Source organism: Lepus europaeus, chromosome 10, assembly GCF_033115175.1.
Source record: "Lepus europaeus isolate LE1 chromosome 10, mLepTim1.pri, whole genome shotgun sequence".
Classification (NCBI taxonomy): Eukaryota; Metazoa; Chordata; class Mammalia; order Lagomorpha; family Leporidae; genus Lepus; species Lepus europaeus.
This window is the reverse complement of record NC_084836.1, coordinates 101,783,933-101,803,668: the sequence shown is the minus strand read 5'-3', so window position 1 is coordinate 101,803,668 and position 19,736 is coordinate 101,783,933. Positions and strand designations below refer to the sequence as shown.

The following is a 19,736-nucleotide window of genomic DNA, read 5'->3' as shown; positions in this document are numbered from 1 at the left end:
AATGAACCAGTGGATAGAAGATCTCTCTGTCTCTCCTTTCTTCCTGTAACTCTGCCTTTCAAATAAATAAATAAATCTTTTTTAAAAAGTGTATTTTAAATTTCTACAGATCTAATATTCTATGTATTGCTGAACAAATTAATCTCATTCTGTTTGTACTTTTCAAGATCTTAAAAGCTCTGTTTATACTTCTCTCATGAGGCTTCATCTTTCAATGCTATAGCTTTATTTGTTTGATGGGCCACAAATGTTACTGGTAATATTCATAAGAACACAAATAGAAATAAAAATAGGAATTAAATTTACCAAATCTGGGAAGATACCCACTTGTGCCAAGATTTACTATATATTTTGGGTAAAATATTTTATTTGTAATAAAAGCATAAATTATTGTGGTAGATGATTGTCCTAGTGGTTAAGATGCCTGCAACCCATATCAGAGTGCCTGGATTTGAATCCTGGCTCAGGCTCCTCCTCCAAATTCCAGTCTCAATGCAGACCATGAGAGGCAGTAGGTGATGGTTCAAATAATTGGGTCCCTCTGACTCACCTGCAGCGAGTTCCTGGCTCCTGGCTTTGACCTGGCCCATCCCTAGAGGTTGTGGGCATTTGCAGAGTGGAACACCACATGAGAACGCTCCCTCTCTGTTTGTCTGTCTCTCTACCTCTCATAAATAATAATAAATTAAAATATAAAGATTAAGGAACTCTTTCTTTGGGAAGAAAACAGACTTTTATTTTTACTTTGCTGTCTAGTTCCATCTTAATCCTAATGTTAACAATGAAAATGGAATTTTCTTGGAGCACATAGAAATCTCTTTTCTTTTTTTTTTTTTAAAGATTTATTTATTTACTTGAAAGTCAGAGTTACACAGAGAGAGAAGGAGAAGCAGAGAGAGAGAGAGAGAGAGGTCTTCCATCTGCTGGTTCACCCCTGAGTTGGCCGCAATGGCCGGAGCTGTGCCAATCCAAAACCAAGAGCCAGCAGCCCCCTCAGGGTCTCCCATGCGAGTGTAGGGGTCCAAGGATCTGAGCCATCCTTTACTGCTTTCCCAGGCCATAGCAAAGAGCTGGATTAGAAGAGGAGCAACAGGGTCTTGAACTGGCGCCCATATGGGATGCTGGCACTGGCCAGCAGGCAGTAGCCCCACCTGCTACACCACAGAGCCGGCCCCAGAAATCTCCGAAATAGGAATATTTAATAGTGAACATTCTCTTTACAATACCAATACCAGTTAATTTTTTTTTTTTTTTGCTGCCTGTAGGAAGCAGAGAAGAAATTACAGAAGCAAAGATACAGTTGGTACTTTTACAGTTCTTAAAGCTTAACACAGGAGAGTGAATCATCCCTAATAAGTACACTGGAGTATATTTATTACTGAAAGGAATCTACTCCCTATAATGCTGGCATCCCATATGGGCACCAGTTCAAGTCACAGATGCTCCATTTCTTTTATTTTTTATTTTTTTTTTTATTTTTGACAGGCAGAGTGGACAGTGAGAGAGACAGAGAGACAGAGAGAAAGGTCTTCCTTTGCCGTTGGTTCACCCTCTAATGGCCGCCGCGGTAGCGCGCTGCGGCCGGCGCACCGCGCTGTTCCGATGGCAGGAGCCAGGTGCTTCTCCTGGTCTCCCATGGGGTGCAGGACCCAAGCACTTGGGCCATCCTCCACTGCACTCCCTGGCCACAGCAGAGAGCTGGCCTGGAAGAGGGGCAACCAGGACAGGATCGGTGCCCCGACCGGGACTAGAACCCGGTGTGCCGGCGCCGCAAGGCGGAGGATTAGCCTGTTGAGCCAAGGCGCCGGCCAGATGCTCCATTTCTGATACAGCTCCCTGCTAATGCACCTGGGAAAACTGCAGAAGATGACCTAAGTCCTTGGGCCCTTACCATTCACATAGGAGACCCAGATGGAGTTCTAGGCTCCTGGCTTCAGCCTGAATCAGCCCCAGCTATTGTAGCCATTTAGGGAGTGAAACAGTGGATGGAAGATCTCTCTCTCCATGTCTCCCTCTCTCTCTGTAACTCTGCTTTTCAAATAAATAAATAAATAAATCTTTAAAAAGAAAGGAATTTTGCACAAAGCAATTCTTGTTGGATATTAGTCACTGCAGGTTAACTCCTGGAGTACACAGAAAAATGGGAGGGCCAGAAAAAATATTATAGCTGAGGTCAAGCAGATGACGGCAGAAGAAAGGGAACTTAAACGTATATTTCCTAATTCCATACACAGAACAGTGTCATGACATTAATCTGGAAGATAACATTTTGCTGAGGTTCCACAATATCCTTGACTTTCATTTAATTCACAATAAAAAAAAATCAGTCAGTAAGACTCATTAGGACTCAGAAGATAGCAATGGTCTAGCATTATGCCTTATTTCTCTCATTTGTGACACCTTAAACTAAATGTGATATCTCCAGGAAAATGTTCTAATTAGAGATTTATTCTCAAATATCTAGGTTGTTAGTTTCTAACATTCCTCTAGAATTTCACTATAAAGAAAATTCATATGTCATTTATATCATAGGTCTGGATAAACACTAAATATTCTCTTCCCTCTAATATTTTACAATTGTTTATCAAGGTAATACTTTTTTTTAAATTTTATTTATTTATTTTTTGACAGGCAGAATGGATAGTGAGAGAGAGAGACAGAGAGAAAGGTCTTCCTTTTTGCCGTTGGTTCACCCTCCAATGGCCGCTGCGGCCGGCGCATCTCACTGATCCGAAGCCAGGAGCCAGGTGCTTCTCCTGGTCTCCCATGTGAGTGCAGGGCCCAAGCACTTGGGCCATCCTCCACTGCCTTCCCGGGCCATAGCAGAGAGCTGGCCTGGAAGAGGGGCAACCGGGATAGAATCCGGCGCCCCAACCGGGACTAGAACCTGGTGTGCCGGCGCCGCAAGGCGGATGATTAGCCTGTTAAGCCACGGCGCAGGCCTCATGGTAATACTTTTAATACTTTAAAAAGTCAGGTGAACTACAAGGTTCATGACAAAAAATAGCAGAAGTATATTTTAACATATATACAAACAATCTAAAAGAAAAAAAGTAGTGACCTTCCTAAAGCATAAGATATTCTCCAGGATCCCTTTTACTTGCTTCTTTTCATGCTTACCAACATTTTCTCAAATAAATAATTTATACTGCTATTCTTTTTTTTTTTTTTTTTTTTGTGACAGGCAGAGTGGACAGTGAGAGAGAGAGACAGAGAGAAAGGTCTTCCTTTTTGCCATTGGTTCACCCTCCAATGGCCACCGCGGCCAGTGCACCGTGCTGATCCGAAGCCAGGAGCCAGGTGTTTCCCCTGGTCTCCCATGCGGGTGCAGGGCCCAAGGACTTGGGCCATCCTCCACTGCCCTCCTGGGCCATAGCAGAGAGCTGGACAGGAAGAGGAGTGACCAGGACAGAATCCAGCGCCCCGACAGGGGACTAGAACCCGGTATGCTGGCGCCGCAAGGCGGAGGATTAGCCTAGTGAGCCATGGCACCGGCCTGCTATTCATTGATTTTTTTAAAAAAGATGTATTTATTTATTTGAAAGGCAGAGTTACAGAGAGGCAGAGAGAGAGAGAGAGAGAGAGAGACTGACTTCCGTCTGTTGGTTCACTCCCCAATGGCCACAATGGCCAGAGCTGGGCTGATCTGAAGCCAGGAGTCAGGAGCTTCTTCCAGGTCTCCCATGTGGGTACAGGGGCCCAAGGACTTGAATCAACCTCCAATGTTTTCCCAGGCAATAGTAGAGAACTAGATCGGAAGAGGAGCAGCCAGGACTGCAGGCAGAGGCTTTACCTGCTACCCCACAGTGTCGCTCCTATTGATTTTTTTTTTAAGACTTATTTATTTGAGAGGCAGAGTTACAGATAGAAAGAGAGAGAGAGAGAGAGGTCTTCTATCCACTAGTTCACTCCCCATATGGCTGCAATGGCCCAGAGCTGGGCTGATCCAAAGCCTGGAGCCAAGAGCTTCTTCCAGGTCTCCCTCGTGAGTGCAGGGACCCAGGCACTTGGGTCATCTTCTATTGCCTTCCCAGGCCATTGGCAGAAGTGGAGCAGCCAGGACCTAACCTACTACTGCTTAACCTACTATACGCCACATGCCGGCCCCTTCACTGATTTTCTTTTTTTTTTTTTCTTTTTGTGACAGGCAGAGTGGATAGTGAGAGAGAGAGACAGAGAGAAAGGTCTTCCTTTGCCATTGGTTCACCCTCCAATGGCCGCCGCGGCCAGCGCGCTGCGGCTGCCGCACCACGCTGATCCGAAGGCAGGAGCCAGGTGCTTCTCCTGGTCTCCCATGGGTTGCAGGGCCCAAGCACTTGGGCCATCCTCCACTGCACTCCCTGGCCACAGCAGAGAGCTGGCCTGGAAGAGGGGCAACCGGGACAGAATCCGGCGCCCCAACTGGGACTAGAACCTGGTGTGCCGGCGCCACAAGGCGGAGGATTAGCCTGTTGAGCCACGGTGCCGGCCCCCTGATTTTCTTAAAAACAAAAAACACATGTATTATTTATTTATTAGAAAGGCAGAGTGACAGGGAGGGAGGGAGTGACAGAGAAAAATCTTCCATTTGCTGGTTTACTCCTCAAATGTCTGAAACAGCCAGGGTTGGGCCATGCTGAAGTCAAGAGCCCAGAACTCCATGCAGGTCTCCCATATGGGTGGCAGGAACCCAAATATGTAAGCCATCATTTGCTGCCTCCCAGGCGCATGAGGCAGCTGGAATGGAAGCAGAGTAGCAGTGACACAAACTGACACTCTCATGTAGAATGTGAGAGTCCCAAGCAGTACTTAACCAATTGTTACAACACCCACCTCTACTGATTGATTTATAAACTTTAAACATTGCCTATAATAAAAGATAGAATTTTTTAATTTTTAAAATTTGTATGTATTTCATAAATACATTATGAAGATAGTAATTCTTCTTACTGTACCCACATTCCCATCCATTCTACCCCCTCTTGCAGCTCCCTCTCCTGTTTTATTCAAGAAAGAAAAAGAAATAAAGAACAAATGGAATAAAATATCTAAGAGAACTGTACCTCAACAATCTATACAAGGGCAAGGGCTGTTCTGTTATTGCCTCTCGAAGGTGATTTTTTTTTTCCCCCTTCCTCTTTTCCCTTCCTTCCTCCCATTTCTTTCCTTTTAGAAACTTAATTGTCTTTAAAGAAGAACCCAAGGATTAGGGCCAGCGCCATGGCTCACTTGGTTAATCCTCCACCTGCGGTGCCAGCATCCCATATGGATGCCAGGTTCTGGTCCCAGCTGCTCCTCTTCCAGTCCAACTCTCTGCTGTGGCCTGGGAGGGCAGTGGAGGATGGCCCAAGTGCTTGGGCCCCTGCACCCGCATGGGAGACCAGGAGGAAGCGCCTGGCTCCTGGCTTGGATTGGCGCAGCGGCAGCCATAGCGGCCATTTGGGGGGTGAACCAATGGAAGGAAGCCCTTTCTCTCAGTCTCTCTCTCTCACTGTCTGTAACTCTACCTGTCAAATTAAAAAAAAAAAAAAAAGAACTCAAGGATGATACATCTTTTGTGAGCTCTTAGACATGACTATAACTTATGAGACATAATAATATTCTTTATTCTTTTATTTAACACACTAAAAGGAAGTGATTCTTGAGAACAAGTTTTACTGTTAAGCTTCATGGTACAACTCTTTGGGGACAGAGGTCCTGCATGGGAAGTTAGTGCACAGTGACTCTTATTTATTTTACAAATAACATTCTTATGTATGACATCAATGATCACCCAAGACTCTTGACATGATCTGCTTCAGCTATGGAAGCCTTTTTGGATCCATTAGCTTGACAAGGCCATAAGCAAAATGGAAGTCCTCCCTTCAGAGAAAAGTACAGAAAGATAGAATTTCAATAGTTATGTTTAACTTCCTCAAGCCTTCCAATATTGTTATATCATTTTTTTTTTTTTGACAGGCAGAGTGGACAGTGAGAGAGAGAGAGAGAGAGAGAAAGGTCTTCCTTTTGCCGTTGGTTCAACCCTCAATGGCCGCTGTGGCCGGCGCACCGCGCTGATCCGAAGCCAGGAGCCAGGTGCTTCTCCTGTTCTCCCATGCAGGTGCAGGGCCCAAGGACTTGGGCCATCTTCCACTGCACTCCTGGGCCACAGCAGAGAGCTGGCCTGGAAGAGGAGCGATTGGGACAGAATCTGGCGCCCTGACCGGGACTAGAACCTGGTGTGCCGGCGCCGCAGGCAGAGATTAGCCTATTGAGCCGCAGTGCCGGCCAATATATCATGATTTTTTAATTAAAATGTTTTTGTTACCCTTATTATGATCACATCTGAAACAAATAGTATGATTACATTTCCTGTCTGACATCACTTTTTGTTATTCTTAGAGTTAATAATTTTCTCAGCTTTTTTTGCTTGCCAAATTTTCTGTATCATTACTAATTTTTCCAGACCCTCACACAGAAATGTGAAAATATGAAAACTGGTAAATTGGGCCGGTGCCGCGGCTCAACAGGCTAATCCTCCGCCTAGCGGCGCCGGCACACCAGGTTCTAGTCCCGGTCGGGGTGCCGGATTCTGTCCCGGTTGCCCCCCTTCCAGGCCAGCTCTCTGCTATGGCCAGGGAGTGCAGTGAAGGATGGCCCAAGTGCTTGGGCCCTGCACCCCATGGGAGACCAGGAGAAGCACCTGGCTCCTGCCTTCGGATCAGCGTGATGCGCCGGCCGCAGCGCGCTGGCCGTGGCGGCCATTGGAGGGTGAACCAATAGCAAAGGAAGACCTTTCTTTCCATCTCTCTCTCTCTCTCTCTCTCTCTCTCTCTCTCACTGTCCACTCTGCCGGTCAAAAAGAAAAAAAAAAGAAAGAAAACTGGTAAATTGTTTCCACTACAAATATGTCAAATAATCCATCAGGCTCACTGGAAACACTGCCCTGGAGCCCTCCTTCCCCCTGACTGTTGCTTGCTAGATCAGCTGTGTAGCTGTTATGTTGTGGCTCCCTTTCGCTTCCTTCCTAGGTTGTTCCTGTTTCCTAAAAGATATCTTTATATCTCTTGTTTTAGTAGAGCACATATTCCAGTAGTTTCCTAAGAAGAGTTATGTTATGTGGGTAGGTATATTTGTGCTCCTTGTATGCCAGAAAATATTTTGTCTTTTAAATATGTTTATGTATTGGGGTTGGCATTGTGGCCACTGCTTGTATTGCTGGCATCCCATATCAGAGTGCCGGTTAGAGAGAGATAGAGATATATATAGAGACAGAAGTCTTCCATTGCTAGCTCACCCCCCAAATACCCACAACAGCCAATGCTGGGCCAAGCCAAAGCCAGAAGCTAGCAACTCCATGCAGGTCTCCCATGATAATGGCAGGGACTCAAGTATTTGAGCCATCATCTGTTGCCTCCCAGGTGTATTAGAAGGAAGCTGCAGTGCCAGCATCCCATGTGGGTACAGGTTCGAGTCCTGGCTGCTCTACTTCTTTTTTTTTTTTTTTTAAAGATTTATTCATTTATTATTTGAAAAGAGTTGGCCAGTGCCACGGCTCAATAGGCTAATCCTCTGCCTGCGGCGCCGGCACACCGAGTTCTAGTCCCGGTCAGGGCACCGGATTCTGTCCCGGTTGCCCCTCTTCCAGGCCAGCTCTCTGCTGTGGCCAGGGAGTGCAGTGGAGGATGGCCCAAGTGTTTGGGCCCTGCACCCCATGGGAGACCAGGAGAAGCACCTGGCTCCTGGCTTCGGATCAGCGCGGTGCGCCAGCTGCAGCACACCGGCTGCAGCGGCCATTGGAAGGTGAACCAATGGCAATCCTCCGCCTGTGGCGCTGACATCCCATATGGGCATTGGTTCTAGTCCCGGCTGCTCCTCTTCCAATCCAGCTCTCTGCTATGGCCTGGGAAAGCAGTAGAAGATGGCCCAAGTCCTTGGGCCTCTGCACCCACACGGGGGACTGGGAAGAAGCACCTGGCTTCTGGCTGCGGATAGTCGCAGCCATTGTGACCATTTGGGGAGTAAACCAACAGAAGGAAGACATTTCTCTCAGTCTCTCCCTCTCACTGACTGTAACTCTACCTCTCAGATAAATAAATAAAATATTAAAAAAAAAAAAAACAAGAGCCAGGAGCTTCATTCAGGTTTCCCACATGGGTGCAGAAGACCAAGCCCTTGGGCCATCCTCCACTGTTTTCCCAGGCACATTAGCACGGAGCTGGATCAGAAGTGGAGCAGCTGGGACTTGAACTGGCACCTGTATGGGCCATCATTGCAGGTGGCAGCTTAACCCCTCATACCACAACATAAGCCGCAGAGACAAAACTTCTGCCACCCACGTGAAAGAAAATAGTAACACCTGTACATTGTGAAATCCTGCATGAGGCTAACTGACATCATGAAGACACTGCCCCCAAAGTCACTCAGGTGGAGTTCAGTCTTCCACCTCCACAGTTTCACATGGCAACCCCCCACCCCACACTGTCCCTGGTTTTGGTAACACCGCAGGATCTGGACCACCCCCACCATGCTCTCTGAACTTTCTCTTGGTCTCCTGTAAGGAAACTGAGGCACAGGGAAGTTCAAGTTCTGGGGTTGATTCTTAATAGGTACTCAACAGTTGTTAATTCTTCCTCTTGACCCCATTATTTGGGAACATTTTTCTTATTTAATATGAAAATCCTGTGCTTGTATTTCCTCAATAATGTTAAACCAAATTGATAATTAGCATCTTAGGGCATCAATAGTCCTCATAAAGACTGTTTATTTGCTTTTTCCAGGAGCCAAATTATAAGGTGAGCAGCCACAATTATAAGGGTTTAGCATACAAACCCTTTGAAGTGGTAACCAACTATTGCTGAGGCAGTTTTAGGAACATTCTGTTGTGAAACAATACATGAAACTTGTAATTAATAATTAAGGGATCAGGGACGCTAGAATACTGAAAATGCTACTGATCAAAAAATTACGTTAAAAGTTATTTTATTTTTTGGCTTTTATATGATTCTCACACAAAACCTTAGCCAGCAAGCTTTATTATCCTGATTAAAGATTGAAGAAACAGAGGCACTGAGTAAAGAAGTGACTTGCTTGAAGATTCATCAGTCACTGGAACAACCAAGAACTCCAACCTTGGTATTTTGACTCCCTGTTCACTACTCTCTTTTATAAAGTGTGATAAAACACATATACCAAAAATTTTATCACCTTAACCATTTAAAGTATATAAATCAGTTATGTACATTTGCATTGTTGTATAAGTAGCTTCCAGAACTCTTTTTATTTTTGCAAAGCTGAAATCTTATAACCATTCAACAACTCCTCTTTTCCCTCCTCCTCACTGCTCCTGATAACCACCATTTTACTTTCTGTTTCTGTACTCTAAGTAATCTATATAAATGGGTAGCATAGATTTGTCTTTTGTGACTAGCTTATTTCAGTTAGCATAATGTCCTCAAGATTCATCCATGATGTATCATGTATCAGAATCTCCTTCCTTTTTAAGGCTGAACAATATTCCTTTGTATAAATATATATTACATTTTCTTTATTCATCCGGCCATGGACACCTGAGTTGCTTCTACCTATTGGCTATTGTGAATAATACAGCTATGAATATAGGTCTTTTTGACAGCCTGCTTTCCATTATGTTAGATGCAAACCCCAAAGTAGAACTGCTGGATCATGTGGTAATTCTATTTTAAAATTTTGGGGTGAGTGGATGTTTGGCCTAACATTTAGGATGCCCACATCTCATTTCAGAGTGCTTGGTTCAAATTTTAACTCTAGCTCCCAACTCTAGCTTCCTGTTAATGCAGACTCTGGGAGGCAGATGATGGCTCAAGTGGTTAGGTCCTTGCCACCCATGTAGGAAACCCGGATTGAGTTCTCAGTTTCTGGCTTTAGTCAAGCTTAGCCCAACCCTGTCTGTTGTAGGGACTGGGGAGTCAGCCCATGGATGGGAAAGCCCTGTTTCTCTGTGTTACTCTAATAAATAAATACATTAAAATATTGAGGAGGTTATTATACTGTTTTCCAAAGTGGCTATACCGTTTAACATCTCTACCAATACTGCATGAGGGTTCTAATTTTTCCAAATGCTTGCTAACACGTCATTTCCTGGTATGCGGATTTTTTTTTTCTTTTTTTGGGATAAGTAATCACCATTCTAAGGGTGTGGGATGCTATCTCATTGTGGCTTTCTTAAGAGCTTTGAAGTCTTCTGTAGAGATACCAAGACACTAACACTTGGTAACTTCCCCAACAATTTATTAAGATCCTACTAGATCTAAAACACTGTAGGAGACATAGTTTATAGCACATGGTCTCTGCTCTCATGGATTTTATTATCTAGCTGGAAACAAAAGACAAATACATTAAAAAATAAATTAACAATACAAAGATAGCATAGTCTAAATATTCAATGATATAAGCATTACATGACATCAGAGAAGAGTAAAATTATAGTAGTCTGGCTTGGTTAGAAAAGGTTGTGTGGCACAGGTGTTTGACCTAGTGGGCAAGATGCCTATGTCCTATACTGGAGTGGCTGGGTTCAAGTCCCAGCTCCCGTTCCAGCTTCCTGCTACTGCACACCCTGGCAGGAAGCAAATGATTGTTCTAGTAGTTGGGTCCCCGCCACCCACATATGAGACCTGGACTGAATTTTCCTGGCTCCTGGTTTCATCTTGGCCCAGCTGTATCCTTGTGGGCATTTGGGGAATGAACCAGTATATGGGAACACTCCTTCTCTCTCCCCGTGTCCGTCTCCCTCCCTCTCTCTCTGCCTCTCAAATAAATAAAACAAAACAAAAAAACTGCAAGAAAAAAATATTATTTATAATAAATATATTTACATTTACAAAAAGAAAAAGCTGTTAAGAAGTGGCACCTAAAGATATTTCAAGATGGAGTACACAAATTATCTGAGAGTGAAAGCAAGCCCGCAAACAATGCCTTGAATGCAGATGTTAACTACCATGAGGCCTTAGTCTTCTAACCTTCCTCTCTTGGCTTAAAGTGTCCTTGCTCTGCCTTTTGACAGCACTAAAATCAACTCACTGAGTAAGGGAGTGGTACAGCCAGCCATACAAGGTTCTAATTACTGGACTCACAAGGTCATTTGCTTCTTCAATAGATAAAACCTAGATGACCACTATTATCTCAAGAGATTTTATTTAGGGAACTTCCAGGTCTAAGCAGAGGAATTCCAAGGCTATGGCATAAAGTACTGAAGCCCACTTGGCCATCATAAAAATTCCCTGAAGGGTATGGTATTCCTGGACAACCAGGAACTCTTACATGAACTGTACATGTAACTGGACCAAGTAAGCACTGTGTCTCCAACCAGTTCCTTATCGACTGGTGGGAAGCCAGCATGCAACTGTCCCTGCTCTGAATCCCCTTATTCCAGACTCCCCCTTCCTAGTAGTCTTCTTAAAAATCCCAATGAAACCTCCTTCAGCAGGATGCTAGATCTGGAGATGGCAGTCTGCTACTCCCTTATCTATCAATAGATTAAACTTTCTCTTTCCTTTATCCTCAAACTTTATCTATGTAATTTTTATTCAACACCACTGACAAGGAATGAGCTTTTGGTAATAAGAGGAGGAAGTCTGGGCCAGCACAGTGGTACAATATGTTAAGCCTCCGCCTGCGGCACCAGCAACCCACATGGGCTTCAATTCATATCCCGGCTACTCCGCTTCCGATCCAGCTCCCTACTAATGGCCTAGGAAAGCAGTAGAAAACTGTCTAAGTTCTTGGGACCTTGCACTCACATGGGAGACCCAGAAGCTCCTGGCTCCTGGCTTCATATTGTCCCAGCTCTGGCCATTGCAGGAGTGAACCAGTAGATGGGAGACCTCTCTCTCTCTGCCTCTCCCTCTTTCTGTAGCTCTGCCTCTCAAATAAATAAATAAATCTTTAAAAAAGAAAAAGATGAAGACATTTGTTTTTAAATTTTACATATTAATTTATGCCTTATTTCAACATTTATTGAGTTCCTGTAGTAAATACTAGGCATTGTGCAGGTTGTTGGGATTACAAAGTCTCTCAAGAGCCAAGGGAAAAAGACGGGCAATGAACAGTGACAATCCAAGGTGCTGAATGTGTACAAGGTAGACTGAATCACTTCTGACAGCCTGCTAATCTGTCAAGAGAATGTTATCATCTCCTCTTATAGTAAATCCTAAAGGGAGTATGTAAAACAATTTTTTCCTACAGTTTTTGTGTTCACAAACAAAAATTCCAAACAGAATACAGATGGAAAGTTTTCCATTCTCCCTTTGGAAGGAGGCTACTTTGAAGAAGATAAGACTGCTGCAAACTATTTATCTGTGCTCATGTCTATTACTCTGTATGAGTTCCTCATTTACAAACACATGTTAGGTGTTGGGGAAGCAAAGAAAGATGAGTAAGACACAGGTTTTGCCCTCCAGGATCCCAAAGATAACTACAATATGATGTGATAAGGGTTGTGATGGAATGATCAGAAGACAAGTAGAGAGAAAAGAACAGCTTTCTCCTTCCCATAGAAATCAAAGGCTTCTTTGAAAACAAAACAAAATATAGCAACATCTATGCTGGTTCTTAAAGGATGACAGGAGTTGTCAGGTGGAAAGAGGAAGGAAGGAAATTTCAGCCAAGGAAATAGCATAGAAAAAAATACAACAAATCATGAAATATTAAGTGAATTAGTGTACTGGAACTTAGAATACATGACAGGAAGTGGTAGGGGTAGACAGCAGTATGGTGAGGAGGGTTGGGGAGTGAGACTATGGATAGCTATTATCCTGAAGGTAACAGAGAATTTACTGACTTTTAGGCAGGAGAACAGCATTAAGTTTTTTTTCCCCCTAGGAAACTCTACAGCTTAGGTGGAGGATAAACTAGTTACAGAGAATCAAGAAGTTCAGTTGGCTAACCAAGCAGGATCTCAAAGAGCCTCATGATGGAGCATCAGAGTTCAGGATCTCATATATAAATTCAAAGCCCAGAAACCTGACTTTTCTAAGGCATCTAGCATAGAACAGATACTTGAGGTCGACTCACAATATAAAGCATAATTCTAATTTACTCACATATATTCATTTATCAAATATTTACAAAGAATATACTTTGTGCTACATTTTGTTCTAAGGAGCTAGGGACATGCCATAATAAACGATTTCCTGCTCTAACAGATGATTCTCTAATGTGAAGTACATTTTTCCTGTTACCAAAATATTTGTGGTTGCTGCCCAAGAGTATTTTCTTCCCAGTACAAAGCTATCAAGGTAATTGGTAATCAAAATACTATTTAGTGAATGATAAGAAAAAAGAGAGGTGGGGCCAGAGTTGTGGCACAGCAGGTTAAACTGCAGCTTGTCATGCTGGCATTCCATATCAGAGTGCCAGTTCAAGTTCTGGCTGCTCCGCTTCTGATCCAGCTTCCTGCTAACATTCCTAGAAAGGCAGCAGAGGATGGCCCGAGCTCTTGGGTGCCTGCCATCCATGTGGATGGATGGATGTTCCTGGATCCTGATATTGGCCTAGCTCAGCACCAGCTGTTAGGGCCATTTGGAAAGTGAACCAGCAGACAAATCTCTCTTTCTTAGTCTCTCCTTTCTCTGCTGCTCTTTCAAATAAGTAAATAAATCTTTAAAAAAAGAGTGGATAACATTAAGGCCCATTTCATTCAGGTCACAGATAAAGCCTCAGAAATCATCTATGTTCTAGAACAAATGTACCTTTAAAAAAAAAAGATTTTTATTTATTTATTTGACAGGTAGAGTTACAGACAGTGAGAGAGGGAGACAGAGAGAAAGGTCTTCCTTCCATTGGTTCACTCCCCAAATGGCCGCAACAGCCGGAGCTACTTTGATCCGAAGCCAAGAGCCAGGTGCTTCTTCCTGGTCTCCCATGAGGGTGCAGGGGCCCAAGGACTTGAGCCATCTTCTACTGCTTTCTCAAGCCACAGCAGAGAGTTGGACTGGAAGAGAAGCAACCGGGACTAAAACCCAGCTCCCATATAGAAAATCGGCATCACAGGCGGAGGATTAACCTAGTGCACCACAGTGCCGGCCCCCAAATGTACCTTTCTAATCTATACCCCAAACATTGCTAGATAAAAACATGGCCAAATTCTGACTGACTCCTCTCTTTCTGGGCTCTAGGTAAATCATTTCTATCTAACACATTTTTTCCAGACATGTTGTAATATAATTGATTTTAATCATGTTAGTTTTACTTATTCTTACATGATTTAAATAAAGATTCCAACTTCAAATATTTCACTGTAAGCATTCATGTTATAATTTTGGATAGTAGGCCGGAGCCATGGCTCAATAGGCTAATCCTCCGCCTGTGGCGCCGGCACACCGGGTTCTAGTCCCAGTCGGGGCACCGGATTCTGTCCCGGTTGCCCCTCTTCAAGGCCAGCTCTCTGCTGTGGCCCAGGAGTGCAGTGGAGGATGGCCCAAGTCCTTGGGCCTTGCATCTGCATGGGAGACCAAGAGAAGCACCTGGCTCCTGGCTTCGAATCAGCGCGGTGCGCCAGCCTCAGTGCGCCGGCTGTAGTGGCCACTTGGGGGGGTGAACCAACAGAAAGGGAAGACCTTTCTCTCTGTCTCTCTCTCTGTCCAATCTGCCTGTCAAAAAAATAAAAAAAACAATTTTAGATACTAATAAATTTTCATTGTAGTACTGAGTAGTATTAAGTATTTAACTCAACAAATTTTGTCAAATAATGAATAATCACCTATGATAAACCATGTACTGTTCCAGGTGCTGGGAATATTAGGATTATCAAGAAAGATTTTGTGTCTATCCTCAAGGAATTTAGATACATTCTAAATTAAAAGAATTAAGATTAAGAAAATTACAAGTAAACAACATGGGTGGGCATTGTGGCACAATGGGTTAAGCTGCTACTTGGGATGTCAGCATCCCATATTGGAGTATCAGTATGAGACCAAGGTACTCTGCTTCCAATCCAACTTCCTGCTAATGAGCCCAGGAAAGCAGTGGTACTCGGGTCCCTGCCACTCATGTGGAGACCTGTATGGAGTTCTGGCTCCTGGCTTCAACTTGGCCCAACTTTGGTTGTTGTGGTCATTTGGGGAGTAAACCAGCATATGGAAGTGTTTTCTCTCTCTCTCTCTCTTTCTGTCACTCTGCCTTTCAAATAAACAAACAAGTAAATCCTTTTATAAAAGATGTATTCATTTATTTATTTATTTGAAAGTAAGAGTTACAGAGATGCAGAGAAAGAGAGAAATAGAGAAGTCTTTCATTTGCTAGTTCACTCCCCCAAACGGCAGCAACAGCAGGAGCTGGGTCGATCTGAAGCCAGGAGCCAGGAGCTTCTTCTGGGTCTCCCACGCAGGTGCAGGGCCTCAAGGACTTGTGCCATCTTCCACTGCTTTCCCAGGCCATAATAGAGAGCTAGACTGGAAGGGAGTAGCCAGGACTTGAACTTAAGTCCATATGGGATGCCAGCACTTCATGCGGCGGCTTAACCTACTATGCCAGTGCCAGCCCCAAGCAAGTAAATCTGAAAACAACAACAACAAGTAAACAGACCAAATAAATCAAACAAACTGGTGTTATGAAGGGACAAGAGAACAATATTGTAGTATTAAAGAAAGAGATAACAGTCACTAGTGGCAGCAGAGAAGGACAGAAGTTGTATTTGATATTTATTTTGGATATAGAATCCACAAGGCTTGATAATGAATTGGATAAGGAAGAGAAAGGAAGGAATTATGGGAATTAAGTTTCTTATTTAAGCACAAATTAAGAACTAGGTAGCAACCAATGTCCTTAACTGAGATGACAAAAATTCATTGTGGGACATACCCAGAGTTCTGTTTTAATCACAATAACTGAAACAAGCAAATGTAGAAAAATGAGGCTGGAATTCAGAGAGGTATGGATTAGAAATACGTATTTGAGAATCACTGACATACTGATGCTTTTAGAAATAGTATTTGTTGGCCAATTTGCTTAGAACTGGTGATTCCTAAATTTCAGCAACACAGTTAAAGATAACCTCTTTTTTTTTAATTTGATTTTTTAAAATTTTTTAATTTTTTAATTTTTTGACAGGCAGAGTGGATAGTGAGAGAGAGAGAGAGACAGAGAGAAAGGTCTTCCTTTTTGCCGTTGGTTCACCCTCCAATGGCCGCTGCAGCTGGCGCACCGTGCTGATCCGAAGGCAGGAACCAAGTGCTTCTCCTGGTCTCCCATGCAGGTGTAGGGCCCAAGCACTTGGGCCATCCTCCACTGCCTTCCCGGGCCATAGCAGAGAGCTGGCCTGGACGAGGGGCAACCGGGACTAGAACCCAGTGTGCCAGCACCGCAAGGCGGAGGATTAGCCTGTTAAGCCACGGCACTGGCCTAAAGATAACCTCTTAAGTCATTTCTACATTTGAGTAAACTTAATTATTATAATAAAGAATTCATTCCTACCATTTTAATTCTCAAAGGATAACAACCCAGTCTGAAGCCAGGAGCCAGGAGACTCTTCTAAGTCTACCACCTGGGTACAGGGGCCCAAACACTTGAGTCATTTTCTGCTGCTTTCCCAGGCACATTAGCAGGTAGCTGCATTGGAAGTGGAGCAGTCAGGACTTGAACCAATGCCCATATGTTACAGGTGGCGGCTTAACCTACTACACCACAACCCCAGCCCCAAAACCTAACTTGTAAAGGCCCATGTTATGATGAAAAGGGCTGGATTTTCCATTGTGGATTATCATATCTATTTTGATTGTGCTTTCTATAAGTTAAATATCAGCCATTAGGATGTGTGGCCTTGTTTACTAAGTAGAAAGACTAAAAGCATGAGATCTGCATTCTGTCACTATTTAACTCAACGTTTCTACTGCTCACTATTTAATGGGTTTAAGAGACTATGGAATATTCTAAAACCAATGAAAACAAACAATTTAGTATATAATTGCAAGATTATCATCATTTGCTTACTATTAGGCATCTGGAGAGCTGGAGTGGTGCTCAGCATAAAGAATGAACCAGAGTGAAGAATCCAGGAGTCTGTTTCTAGATATATAACTTTTGTAGAATCCATAATTTGGCTTCTGTATCTATAAAACAAGAAAATCACAGCGATTTCCTTCACAGGTATGAGAAAAAATTAGTAAGTTACTATATGCTTTGCAGATATTTCTAGATGAAAAAGTTATGAAAATGCAAGTGATTATTTGTGTTGATGCTAAGTAGATCTATCCTTTGGAAAATCTGGAAAAGCTTAGCTATCATTGCTCCATGAGTTTTTCTTGTTTCTTAGGGGATCTTGGCTCTCCCTAGAAAACAAACTACTACCCTGAAGGAAGCCTGAAATCTCTTCTTTCAAGTAGCTGTTTCAGGGAGGTTATATTAGGCACTATGCTGTAAAGGAAAATAAAGCTCTTCACAAAAGTGATTTAAGACTATTTGCTAAGCATACTAGCACTTCCCAGAGTGGATGTACAATGAAGCCTAAGACTTTCTGGGTTTTTTTGTTTTTGTTTTTAGCCTTTGTAAATATAGTTTTATTTACTTATTTTTAAATGTCTATTTATAGATGTTCTGTTTTTGCATGAGCTAATCTTGTTAGGGAGATCTGAGAGATATAATGGTGATTTCCTATGAGCATCTTCTTTTCCTCCTCCATCACTTCTTTTTTTTTTTTTTTTCTCCTACTTCATTTGGCTTTCCTTTGTATCAGATTTCATTTTCTTAGTAGAACAGATTGCTCAAAAACTTAATCCACAATTTCCCTCTCGTCTCTTCAAGGTCTTCCCACTCAGTGATAGGGATTGTTACACCCCAAATATTTCTCACTTCTCAAAGCCAGGAGATAAATGGTATACACCAGTGGTTCTCAACTGGGGGTGATTTTTGTCCCTCCAGGAGGACATCTGGCAATGTCTGGAGACATTTTGGGTTGTTACAACTAGTGGGAGGGTGCTACTGGCAGGTAGTGAAGAGGCCAGGGATGCTGCTAAACATCCTATAATACACAGAACACCACTCCCCACAAAACTGTCTTGCTCAGCGTATCAACAGTGCTGCTGCAGAGAAACCCTCGAATGCATAGATCACTGAAGTCTGGCGGTAGCAATTCAGGATTCTTATCAATTAAAATTCTCAAAGTGGTAAAGGAGCAACCAGTGGCATCAGACTGTCTGGACCTGGATTCCAGCTTTCCTGGTTCACTGATTAAATGACTATTAAACGCTACAAAAGCAGTTTCCTCATCTGGAAAAAGGGACTAATGTGTCCAACTTATTACAATGTAAGCTTCTTGGAGATAACTTGTAATACTTAGATTAGGGACTGGTATTCAATACTAAGTAATTGTGGATTGTCTCACACAATTGTTTTGAGGCCTAAAGCAGAGAAATATACACACATTATTTAAAAATATATTTATATATATATCGAGTGCAGGCAGAGGGAGAGAGGTCTTCCATCTGCTGGTTCACTCTCCAGATGGCCACAACTACCAGTCCGAAGCCAGGAGCCAGAAGCTCCTACCTGGTCTCCCATGCGGGTGTAGGGGCTCAAGCACTTGGAACATCTTCCATCTCTTTCTCAGACCACAGCAGAGAGCTGGATCGGAAGTGGAGCAGCCAGGACTTGAACCGGTGCCCACATGGGATGCCGGCACCGCAGGCGGCGGCTTTACCCGCTATGTCACAGCGATGGCCCCTAAATGAATTTCAAGGCCTGCAATCATTGGAAGTTCTGCTTGAGAGTTCTTACAGGAGCTCTCACAACAGAGACCAACATTGAGATGTTAACTATGTTAAAGACAGTTGTGCTACTCCCTTAACTTAATGAGGGAAGCTTTACAGAGGAATTGCGAGTTTAAAAAATCAAGCTAAGGAAGAGATTTGGGGAACCAATAAATCTACACTAAAGGCTACTTGGTTGGTTACAAGAAAGCTGTCCTCACCACCAAAAAAAAAAAAAAAAGACCAAATATCCTCCCATCCAGTCTAGTATGAGACCATTGCTTCTTTACCAAGCACAGCTCTAACCTTGCTTGGTCCTCCTTTTCATGTAAGGATTATTAAAATAGCCAATCATAGAAATACCCACATTTCCTGACTCCAACCCAGGGAGAAGCCCTGCTTCCTGGAACCCTCTCCCAAATTACCTAAGAAGCCCAAACATCATAACTCTTCCTCACCCTCTTCCGTGCTCCTCTCCTTTCAAGGGGACAATAAGCCCAACTGTGTCCAACCATCCGAGCGCTCTCCGAGGTGCCCTGCCAACAGCGAGCGCTCGCTCCCTACAGGGCAGCGGCTCTTAGCTCCAGAGCGACGGCGCGACGCGCCCGGAGCGCCAAGCCGGCCTCGGGAACAAGCATTTCCCGACAGCCAGCCTCCAGCTAGGACGCTTCTCCTCAGGGTGACTTTTGGTTTGCGACTTCCAAGTAGAAAGCTAGCACGTTAAATCTCTCATGGGGTAGACCGAGTTCCTCCCTGAGGCGCGGACCTCCAGCTCCAACTCAGAACTCCTCAAGTACCACAACACCCGGGGGCACGTAGGAAACTAGAAGTCCCCAACGGGCTCATACAGTTACCCACTACCCTAACTCCGGAGAAATGGCCCCGAATTCACCCCAGCGGCAGCGAAGAACTGCCTCCCATGAACAATGCAGAACTCGGCGAAAAGCCGAGGCAGGGGTCACCACCACACGCAATCGAACCTTCCGGCGAAGGTTTCCTCAGATGTCGCGGACCAATTGCCGGGCGGCGGCCGCGCAAGCGCGTGCCTCTTAGAGG

At 43.8% G+C, this 19,736-nt stretch overlaps 1 protein-coding gene across 3 annotated transcripts in view; it reads right to left on the bottom strand.

Moving 5' to 3' along the window:
- Positions 1–19,678, bottom strand: part of ASIP (agouti signaling protein) — a 188,462-nt gene extending 168,784 nt beyond the window's left edge. The window contains exons 1-3 of one of the 3 annotated variants that reach the window (XM_062202343.1): positions 19,661–19,677; positions 18,481–18,654; positions 16,927–17,045 (exon numbers count right to left, since the gene is read on the bottom strand). The gene's annotated coding sequence lies outside the window, so the exon portion shown is untranslated. Of the gene's footprint in view, positions 1–15,175; positions 15,494–16,926; positions 17,046–18,480; positions 18,655–19,138 lie in introns of those variants that run through there. The other 2 variants (XR_009866918.1, XR_009866919.1) reach the window with 2 other exon arrangements.
- Between the last annotated feature and the right edge of the window lie 58 nt (positions 19,679–19,736).